This window comes from Lutra lutra, chromosome 13 (assembly GCF_902655055.1).
Source record: "Lutra lutra chromosome 13, mLutLut1.2, whole genome shotgun sequence".
NCBI classification, from domain to species: Eukaryota; Metazoa; Chordata; class Mammalia; order Carnivora; family Mustelidae; genus Lutra; species Lutra lutra.
Window position 1 is genome coordinate 77,644,270 of NC_062290.1, and position 12,322 is coordinate 77,656,591.

Genomic DNA, 12,322 nt, shown 5'->3' on the forward strand with positions numbered 1-12,322 from the left:
CAAATGAGACTTTGGGTATTTTTTCAGTCACTGGCAAATGGCAACAAGTTGGACCTGATATACATGCATGGCCTTCAACACCCCGTCTCAACTGTTCCCAGCCTGCTTCACTCTGCTTCACCCAAGTTTGTCAGCCGTTGCAATTTCCTTTACCATCCTCAGGGCTTTTGCACATCTGTGTGTTTATCCCAGAAGGCTCTCCCCTACTACTCTTGAGCAGTCCTGCCTACCCTGAACATTCCTGTTCACCCTACCTTCAGATCTTCAGGAAGTTTTCTTCCACCAGATAGGTTCTGCACTCACAGAACCAGCTTTAATTACTTACCACCCAGGAAGTAAGAATATGTGTAAGTAATTGTTTAACTTATGTGTTCTCTAATGTAAATTCCATAAAGGCCCAGTATTGTATCTTAGAACTTAATTAGAAAGAATAGATAAGAATCAGAAAGAAATAAGTTGTACTTCATCAAAATTAAATTTTTATACATAAAAGGACTCTATCATCAGAGTGAAAGGCCATCTACAGATTTGGGGTAAATATTTGCAAATCATATATCTGATAAGGAATTAGTATCCAAAATATAAAAAGAATACCTGTAACTGAACTAAAAAATAAAAAACCCAATTTAACTATGGGCAAAGGACTTGAATAGACATGTGTCCAAAGAAGGTATAGAAATAGCCAAAAAGCACATGAAAAAATGCTCAAAATCCCTAATCATTGGGGAGATGCAAATCAAAACTATAATGAAATACTGCTTCATAACCATTAAGATAGCTATTTAAAAAAAACCTAAATAACAGGAGTTAGTGAGGATATGGAGAAATTTTAATGTTTGTACACTACTGCTGGGAAGGTAAAATGACACAGCTACTATGGAAAACAGTAGGACAGTGCCTCAAAAAAATAAACATAGGATTACCTGATAACCCAGCCATTCCAATTCTGAAAGCAGACTCAGACAGATATTTGTACACAGATACGTAGCTACATTATTCACCATAACCATAAGGTAAAGGCAACCCAGATGTCCATCACCTGACAGATAGATAAACAAGTTGTGGTATCTACATACAATGGAATATTAATCATCCTTAAAGAAGAATGAAATTCTGACACATGCTACAATATGAATGAACCTCGAAGGCAGGCTAAGTGAAGTATGCCATACTCAAAAGGACAATTATTGTATGATTTCAGTTACTGGAATAGTCAAATTTGTGGAGACAAAAAGCAGAACAACAGTTGCCAGGGGTCAGGGAGATGGGAAATGGGGAGTTATTATTGAATGGATACATTTTCAGTTGGGGAAGAGGACAAAATTCTAGAAATGGATGGTGGTAATGGTTAGACAATGGCGAAAATGTCCTTCATGTCACTGAATGGTACACTTAGAAACAATTACAATAGTACATTTTATGGAGGTTTTACTACAAAAAAAAAAAAAAAACCCTCAATCAGCATCACTACTATAATTGCTTGGCACATAATAAGTGCTCAATAAATAGTGTTCAAAAATGAATAAATGGTGAATGAATCAAAAAGTGATAAATCAATGAATCTATTAAAAGAAAAAAGCAAATTTATAAATATTGATGTAGAAGGAAAAGCACAACCTCTTTGGAAGCCAAAAATAGTTTACAAGACATTATGTATACTAATATGATCTTATTCTCCTAAGGAAAAAAAAAATAGAGTCAAACATAAACACAGAAAAAAGTCTGTAAGTTCGATCCATTAATTGTCGTTATTTCTGGAGTAGAACTATGGGTGATGGATTTTAGTTTATACTTTATATACTTCAGTACTCCTTGAAGGTCTTAAAATAAGCACAAATTACATCTTATATTAAGAAGCAATCAATACATATCCTTTCATTTTGAAAAATAAATGCAGAGTTTGAAATGAAATGCTATGCTTTCGATGTGGTCTAACCAGAGCACATTGAAGATGGCCATCACTTGCTGAGTTTGGAAGCCTGGACTTCTAATTTAAGAGGGATATATCATACGCCAGGCCCCCAACAAGTTGTTTTCTGGCCTCATGTTAATTCTGGAAAGGTTAATTACTCCCACAACCTAGCAACCCACTCTCTTGAGATTTTTCTGGACAAATCATGGTTTTCAATACAAAAGAATGAGGAGATTGGAACTTCAAGAGACTAAGCTTAGAAGTAACCTTTTGTGGCTTAGCTATTTTAACCCTCCCTCATCCATCCCACACACTGCACACAAGTTTGTCTAACCAGGAAACCCTACCCAGGAAAATCAAGCCTCAGGTGGAAAGTGAGAGGTGGCATTAGCCTGGCAGGAAGGATGTTTTTGTTGGTGAATCACATCCGGTGGGAGCTGAAGGGGCAGCTGAGGCACCTCCCTGTCTTGATTTTGTCAACAGTGGTACATGAAGTTCACTCTGAAGTCATGGATGAGAATCTAGGGGCTGTTTTGGGAAAAAAAAAGTCTATGCAAAAAAAAAAATGTATTCTTCAGTTATGCCATGGCTTTTAGTGAATGGGATGAGACCATGGAAAGTAAGTTCTGGTGTGGGTTCTCTTTGGAGAGAACCTGGTCGGGCAGACAATGCTGGATGGAAAGATTCCTCGCCTGAAAGTCAGACACACGGAGTACTAGTTCCAGGTCTGACATTAATTAGCTCTGGGGTTGTGGACAAAGGACTTCATCTTGAACTTCTGTTTCCTCTGTGAGTTTGAACCAGGTGTATCTTATTGTAGCAGTGGCAGATTGATTGAGCTCCATCTCCCAACTGTGCCACTGTGTCCCAGAGTTAGTCTTCCTGCCTAGCCAGGTGCCCTGACTATGTAGGTGCTCACAGCAGTGCCCGTCATGTCACCATGATTGAGACTGTATCCTACCCATCACATTGCTTTTCTAGTGGCAATAATAATCACATATGTTTGTATATATGGGCTACTCAGACTGTGACTAGGCGTGGGCATGGTATGGGGACATGACGGCGTGTGTATACCCCTTTAGGTGTCATTCTCACTTATTAGTTAATGGAGACACAGAAAGCTTTGTGTGTGTGTGTGTGTGTGTGTGTGTGTGTTTTAAGATTTTGTTAATTTATTTGGCAGAGAAAGAGATGGTGAGAAAGGGAACACAAGCCAGGGGAGAGGCAGAGGGAGAAGCAGGCTTCCCACTGAGCAGGGAGCCTGATACAGGGCTTGATCTCTGGACCCTGGGATCATGACATGGGCCAAAGGCAGACCCTTAACGACTGAGCCATCCAGGTGCCCCTGAGACACAGAAAGGTTAATGAACTTGTCCAAAGTCCCAAGGCTAGTAAGTACAGCAGCTGAGATTTGAACTGAGCTTGTGTATTTACAGATCTCTTACTCCTAACCATATTACAGAGCCCCTCCCAAGTTAAATGTCTAAGGAGTACCTCATTCTTTTGTCCTGTGTATCACAAATCAGAAGTAATGTCCCATCAGAAAACATTTTTCAGTTGGGTTGACATTTGCACTACTTCATCCCCTTCTGGTAAATGTTCACACTCTAGCCACTTTTCAATAATCCTTGCCTGGAGTTTGCAGTTGAAGAGAATCTGTTTGAGCCACAGCACATAGTTGATATGCATTTCTGAAGGTGTGGGAGTTTTTAAAATATTCTAAATCACTTCCCTAAGGAAATAAGACACAGGAAATGAACAAGTCATGCTGATTAATATTTGAGCATAAATAATTATTAGAGAAACCTGCCAAGACTATGAGCTAGGACAATTCCTTTGCCCCCATATATTTGTCAGTCATGGGAGTTTGCCTTCCTCCATTTTTCCAGTGTACCCTTTGCTCAGTTTCCCTGCTGTTTTAGCCATAGACCTAGATCAGACTTCATCACAACCACCCCTGACAGCTTTCTCCCTCCTTTGCTAAACCAAAGTTGGTTTCTGTTGATTCCTTGGCTTTGCCACTTATTTGTTCCAGAACCATCCATGATTCTTCCTTCTCTACCCTACTTGAGCTTGATGCTCAGGGTCTTTGTTATCTGGCCCCAAGCCATGGTCTTTACGTCATGTGCACCTACTTTTTTCCCTTCAGCTGTCCTTTACTCCAGCAAAGCGTGATTGTTCCATGTTCAATCGACATGTTCTCCATACTTTATGCTTTTGCATAAGCTATTCCTTTTTCCTGGGAGGTCCCTCTCATCGTCTTACATTCCTGATTTTTACTTTTCCTCCAAGACTAAGCCCAGTATTAAATCTTGGATGGCTTCTTGCACTGATTCCATCTCTCAATCCTCTAAGCCCCAGTCTGCTTGGGTGGTTCCTCTTAGATGGGAAAGTTTGGGCCTAAGTGCCTTAACATTTTGCCTAGCTTTAGCTCCCTCACATGCCCAGTACAAAAACAGCTTCTGCTGAATGTTGGGTGACCTGGATAGAGGACCCAGATATTCTGACTCCTTTTCCTGTGTCAGGAATATGACTCAACATCCATTAACACAGAGTTTTTGAGCACCAAGGGCTGTATGATGACTAGGGGATCTGACTCAAAGTTGATGACTTTCAATGCCCTTTAAAGCCCCACCTGATCTGAGTCCTCATTCCTGCTCTGACCCTGCCTCACTTACATCCAGCCACTGATCTCCTTTCTTATCCTTGAACATGTTCCCACCTCTGTGTTTTGTACTTGATTCTTCTTCTGCCTAGAATGATCTTTTGCTAAAACCAACCTGCCTCTTTGTTTACCTACTTCAAGTTTTTGCTTAAAATCTCCTTCGTCAGGCCATCTCTGACTATATAAAATTGCAGTCACCTCCCATGCTCACTCTTCCTAACCTTTGCTTGATCTCCTTTCCTTCATAATGTTTATCATCCTCTGACTCACTCTTTATTTTTATATCCATATTTTTTTTATTCTGCCACTATCTCTTCTATTCATTGCTGTACATTTCATGCCTAGGAAAGTACCTAACATATAATAGAAATCATATTACTATGCTTGCTCAAGCTAAGCAAAACATACTCAGTCTTTACCCTCTTGTTTCTCAAGGGCCACAAGGAGGAAATAGTTGACTTAACATGACAAGGAGGATATAGTTGACTTAATACATCTGAGAAGTATTCTGGTAGGGAAGTAGAGGCAGGCAACTCAGACTAGGACAGCGAAGGAAAATAAGCAAGTCATTGTCCTTGCTTTGAAAAGAGTTATAGCTTTCCAGAGGAGTAAATAGATATATTTACAGATGAATAGCAGATAATGTGAAAATGACCTTGCCAAAGGACGAAATAAACTCTCTCTCATGCATGTCTTATCCATCTCAGTTGTCTATAAATTCTGGACTTGGTCCAGAGCTAATTCTTCCTTTTCCCTCACACCCCTACCTTCACCACACCTCATGCCTACACCATTCTCCAGGTACTTGGGAGAAGGAGCATGTAAAAAGATGCTTGATGGATGAATGAATGGATCCTGAAACAATATGTGAGCACGCGGTCCTTCTCTCCCCTGAGCAATATAAATGCCAGTGGTTATTTGGCTGTGAGATTATTGTATTTTCCTGTTTATCCATTTGGCTGGCACAGTAAGGCAGGGATTTCATGGTCATTCACTCACTGATATATGGCGTGATAAAAGCAGGCATCTGCCTAGGAGGAGCAGTTCTCCATAAAGCTATTCTGAGAAAAACAGGTCCAGTAAGCTGAGCTCACACCCATTACTGGAGATATCTCCAAATTTATTACTGGAAGTGATATCAAGAGGAGAGTTGACATAGCCTTCTTCTGTTCAATTTCATCAATGGTAATTTGGAAGGCATGAGATCATCTAAGCCATGGGAAACTTGTTGCCCTCATCCACCCACTGGAAGGCTAATGCAGCCTGCTGGAATCTAAGGGGACACAGCCTCCCTTGAGATGACTCCCTTATCTTCAGATTAATAGATGAGAAAACTGGGGCCCTGAGGGGCAAGTGATTTGTATAAATTCACACAGTTACATTGCAGCAGAGTCTAGATTAGAGCCTGTCCTCTGGTGCATACTGATCACCTAATCATTGCTTGTATACCTCCAATGACAAAACTAAATACCCCTTGAAGCTTCTAGATTCTATACTGATGTAACTAAAAAAAAAAAAAACAATATTTGGTAGAAAGCCATCTCTAGCGTGAGGCTAGAACAAAAGTAATGAATGTCTGGAAAAAATAAATTAACTCAAGAGAACATTTTGTAGCAGTATTATATACTGATCAATATGTCTTTTCATCTATTCAACATAAGTTACATATCTACCAGCGACCTCCCTTAGGCTACCAGGGATTCAGAGTTGAGTAACATGGCCTCTGCCCATCTGTGAAGGTGCCTATCTATGAAAAAGTGGTTTTGAGGGTATTTGTAACCAAAGTAAATAAGGAAGATTGATTCATACAAGCATAGTGTCTATGAGAACAGGGCAGTCTTGAGGACGGAGGGTCTATGATTCAGGGCAACAGTCTAAAGATTATGGTTGGCTCCTCACATATCTAGTCTGGACACTTAATTTTAAATTTCCCAAAAGTCGATTTGAGATTGCTTGGCTGGCCAGTATCAAGAACTAGAATATAAGCTCCCCCAAATCAAAGATTATACCTGATTTCATTCATAACTTTCCAGCAATTCTACTCTTAGATGATGCTTACTTAGCACATGTATCCTGAAACGTTGAATGTGGCAAGTGACAAATTACACAAGGCAGCAGAGAATTAAGGGACAAAAATATGTGGATTAGGCTCCTAGTGTTGATAAAATGCAGACTTGAGGAATTAGTGAGGGATGGAATATCAAGAGTGGCGGAGCAGGTTTCGTGCTAGTTTTTGATGACTGGTAATTCTCATCTGTTTGGTGATTTAGAGGCTTTTCTGTATCCACAGTGTCAGTCTAGTTCATAACAAACTGTAAAGTTGGTGGAGGGTTATTTATTACTCACACTGTAATAAGGGCAGGCAGCTCCTGAAAGGAATCACCCAGAGGTGTGCCTCCCATCACCATTTTGTCATTTTGGGCATATTAGGGTGTTTTAACTGTGAGCAAAAGCTAAGCAATGTGGTAAATTGCTTGCAAAGACGGTTCCAACCACTCCGCCATCCTTATATTGTCTGCCTTTGTCAATGTGTCTTTGCTACTCGTGCCAGAGGACATGGAGTTTATTTCTCTGCCCTTTGAATTTAAATTTGACCATGTGGGCTCCTTTGGACAACAAAACATGAGCAAATGTGACAAACGCAGAAGCTCGACAAGTCCTTCTACATCACAGCTTACACTCTTTTGTCTCTTTTGGGATCCCCAAACCACAAAATGGAAGAATTCAAGCTCACCTACTGCAGATGCATCCCAATAGCAGCCTGCCAACCACCATTCCTGACTGAGGCCATATGGGATCCTCTAGCTCTAACCGAACTGCCTTGTAACTGCCAATAGTTACAAGTGACCCCAAATGAGACCAGCAGAAGAAACGCCCAACAAAAACCCAGCCCAGATCTCTAACCCATAGAATTGTGAGCAAATGAAATAGTGTCCTAAGCCCCTTAATTTTATATTTGTTTTACATAAATATAGTGTAACTGATATTTATATATTATATATAGTATGTATTACATATTTACTCTATATAGCATATAAACATATATTTATTTTATATAATACATATTACATAAATATATCTATATATTTGTAATATATAAAGTATTACATAAATATATCTATATAATATATTTATATAACATATAAAATATTACATGCATATAGTGTAACTGAGTGATAACTGATATGGAGGATATTAGGAAAATATGAAACAGGTAAGGTAGAGACCTATCTTAGATTCCTTCTGCCATGAATGTAAGTGGAAGAGAACAAAACTTAAGTAATTCCCTTGTGGTACAAAGAGGAAAATCATGCAATTTTCAGATAAAACTAAATAATCTGGGAATATTATCCTCCCTCTGTTTATGGCCAGAGGAAGAAGGTGGATTAATCTGGAAGACGCCCTTCTCTGTTACTAAGAAGGCCCCCAAAGCAAGTTATTTATGTTAGGACTACTGTAGCTGGCATCTGCGGAGACTTTCTTCCAGAGATCATGATCATGCAGCAAGTCTTCAAATAGAAGTCACTGTTGGGATGGAGTGGGAGGCAGGATCTAGAATTGATCTGGGGGAACAATTCTTTCATTATATCCACTTTTGTTAAAGCAGAGGGAACATAAACAAGTCTGGCCTTCAGACAAAACCTATGCGTGGTCACAGTGTTCAGTAGAAGCTCGAGGACACCAGTGGAAGCAAGGCCCCAAAGCAAAGTGCCAAGTTCTTAAAGGGGAATGACAGAGACATGAGCTGGAGGCAAGGAGGGTGATAAGTAAGTTAGTCACACATTGGAAGCCCCCAGAGCACAACATCTTGACCTCATGGCTTTCAAAACCTTGGGCCTGATGGATCAAGAGCCACAGGAGAAGAGCCTGCACTCTCCTCTTCCATCCGTAGCCCCACCCCATGGTCACTGCCATGACCATGACCATTCCAGTACAAAACTTGCAGGGTCAAAAACTCCCCCTTCTAACCAGGGGGAAGAGTTTTCTCCATGAGAGACCACTGCACTGTATGTCACAGCTCCTCCCTGCCCAGAGAGACCCAATAATACACAATCCTGAAATAACCTAGGGGCCTGTTCCAGCTCCCAGAATGTGCCTGCTCTCCCACCTTGAGAGTGTACTTTCACCGTAATAAACTGCTTTGTGCTTGCTACTTTCCTTCTGGCTGTCTATTCGAGCGTGGATCCCCATGTAAATCTTCTCATTGGGAATCCAAAGACTGAGACCTCCATTCATACAATGCAGACTCTCTCACCCGAAACAGTAGAAGAAAGGAAAAAGAGACTTTAAAGAAACCACATAATATACAGTGCTGAGACACTAAAGGAACACTAAAAGTATATTAAAACAATTATACAATTATTGTAATTATATAATTAATTGATACTAATGTATAATATGTATTTGTATGTTAATCTGTAACTTCATTTGTAATTATAGATTTTTTTCCAGAAATGTATTTTATAGCTTGACGAATGGTTTCATTTTATTGGTGGACCTATAAAATGGTACTGTACAAAAGCTATTTTTCTTTCTTTTTCTTTCTCCCTTCCTTCCTTCCTTCCTTTTATTTAATTAATTTATTAAGAGCAGATTTATTATTTTTTATTATTTATTATTAAGACAGATTAAGAGCACAAGCAGGGGAAGTAGAAGAGGAAGAAACAGGCTCCCCGCTGAGCAGGGAGCCCAGGGCAGGGCTCGATCCCAGGACCCTGGGATCATGACCTGAGCTGAAGGCAGATGCTTAACCAACTCAGCCACCTGAGAGCCTCTCAAAGCTATTTTCAGAAATTAAATTCTTTAAAAAAATAACATGAATCCACATACACTTTCAGGAATTTTTTTCCCCAGAAATGTTTGACTTTATATTCCATGTGTTGATTATCTAAAAGGAAACAGTTTTTATGAGTAAATATTTGGATAATGATTTTCTTTGTCATAGCTATTTGGTATCACTATTATTCTCTGAAGAATGCTTTTTGCTCTCAGTAAGTCTTTTTACTCATGAAATTTTCACTAAATTGCTTGCAGTCTTTCTCAGTATTATGGTTAAGAAATTTAAAATTGTTGGCACCTTCAATTGACTCTTGTCAGTAGATAAAATACTGAGAAAATGCTCTCTGCAGATACAGAGATACCTGGGAAGCACAGAGTAATTTCTGCTAAGTAGGGGTAATTATCAACTCTATTTTTTCAGTTAAAATATGTAAATACTTGAGGTGTGCCTGGCTGGTTCAGTTGATGGAGCAGGTGACACTCGATTTCCGGGTTGTGGGTTCAAGCCTCACGCTGGGTATAGAGCTTACTTAAAAAAAAAAAAAAAAAGCTTTTAAAAAAATGTGTAAATACTTGAGTCCAAATATCTTTTATAGGTACTCTGTTCCCCCCAGTTGAGCCAAATGACTTTTTCAACAAATATTTGTATGAGACAAAAATGCATCAAATAAGTAAATCTATTTACAACATTAAATATAGATGCCGCAGAATGGTGCATCTGCTTGGTTTCATTCCAATAAAGCACAGAATATAGAAAATTTTCTGGTTAGCAATAGGGGCTCTTCAAGAGATTGTTCCTACGGATCTAGATACTCCAAAATGACGTCCAGGCAGACTTTCTGCCCCCACCCCCTTCAGTCCCCATCCAGCAGTGGTCTCAAAATAACCTTTGAATATCTTCTGAAGTAGATTCAGAAACTCAGCACCTCATTCTGTTTTATTAATACACACTTTCATTTTTTGATTTGATTGATAATGACAGGATCTATTGCCAATCTAAAAAGCATTACTGGACAAGTAAAGCAATATGTAGCTGTCAATTTACACCATCCACCAAATATCCATTCCTGTGGCAGGTGCGTTTTGGACCGCTCTCGATGAATGGACCACTCTCGATGAATGGACCACTCGGTCTTTATTTCCCATGCTTATTTCCCATGCGTATTTCATGCAGACCTCACCTCTTTATTTCTCACAGATCTGCCAGACCATTTCCTCCATCTCCAAGCCAGTAGACAGGGGCCCTGGTGTAGAGCAGTACACCAAGTGGCCAACAGGGGCAGCACTGCTGGATTCTTTTTCGAGTACCTGTGGACACCGGAAGGATGCGGCTTTTCCTGGCCAGTCTGGTCTGTGTGCTGAGTCTAAAAGGGAAGTGTTGGTTATTTTTAAGTGTAGAAAGTGGCTGAAATGAAAAAAAGACTATGGATGATTGACATTCAGACTTTAAGTGTATTAAGGGTGCAGTGTGTGTGTCTCACACTCCCTTAGATGAGACCGCGGTAGAATCCAGAATATTACACGGAGGCATACCCTACTATCCTAGCTAGTTTAAATACAACTTGTAGTAAGAATACTTGACTACAAATGAAAACCTTGGACAAATGGTAAACTTGAACCATAGAACAAGAGGGCAGTTTGTCCCAGACAAATTGAATTCTATGGTCATGTTACTTGAGGTGGTTCCTTTCTGGCAACTATATTCAAACCAAGGATAGTCAACTTAAAATTCTGGTTGAAAATGTTCTCACTTGATCCACGTTAAATAGGTGAGGGGGGAAGCATTAAAATTAGTATAGTCATTGGAGATTATAAAATGTTTGTGTCCAAAGCTAAAATCAGACTATCTTTTGTGTGCATTTTACATATTTGAAAAATAGGTTCAGAAGGAAGGAGTGAATTCCCTCCCATGTGCCAAGTATGTTGCAGAGGGGGGCTGAAATACAGATCATGTAGCTCCTTCTAGTATGTTTTTGTTTATTGTTTCACTGGGTGGCAGTGGTGTTATTTTAAGCTGTTTAAACCACTTAGTGGATGTCTCATAGTCTTGAAGACTCAGCTTGAATCTCAGCACCACTAGTGATCTGGTCCCCATCTATTACTTGAGGCTTTTCTTCCTTGGGCCTCTCTTTTGTGTTCTTTCTTCCAGCCGAGTATGATAATTTTCCCTTCTTGTAGCATGTTTCATTCCTCTGTGATTTACCTTTTCCTGACACTCCTTTAGCTCAATTCTTTCATCCATTTTGGAAGTATTTACTGAGTATCTATGATACTTCAGACTCTGGTGGGCATACCATTGGGTTTTTTTTTTTTTTAAGATTTTATTTATTTGTTTGACAGAGATCACAAGTAGGCAGAGAGGCAGACAGAGAGAGAGGAGGAAGCAGGCTCCCTGCTGAGCAGAGAGCCCGATGCGGGGCTCGATCCCAGGACCCTGGGATCATGACCCGAGCCAGAGGCAGAGGCTTTAACCCACTGAGCCACCCAGGCACCCCCATTGGGGTTTTTTTAATCCCCTTTTAATTTTTTTTATCATTTTTTAAAATTATGACAAGTGTACTCCTTAATCCTCATTCCCTATTTCTGCCATGCTCCCACCCACCTCCCCTCTGGTATCCATCAATTTGTTCTCTGTAGTTAAGAATCTGTTTCTTGGTTTGACTCTCTCTTTGCTTTTTTTCTTTGCTAGTTGGTTTTGTTTCTTAAATTCCACATATGAGTGAGAGTATATGGTATTTGCTTTCTCTGACGGACTTATTTTGCCTATCATTATCCCTCTAGCTTGATGCATGTTACAATGACAAGTTTCATTTTTTATGGCTAAATAATATTCCATATATAAATATCACTCTTCTTTGTTCATTCATCTATTATTGGACACTTGGGCTGCTTCCATAGTTTGTCTATTATAAATAATGCTTATTCTAATTATTATATATAATATAATATAATAATATATATGATAA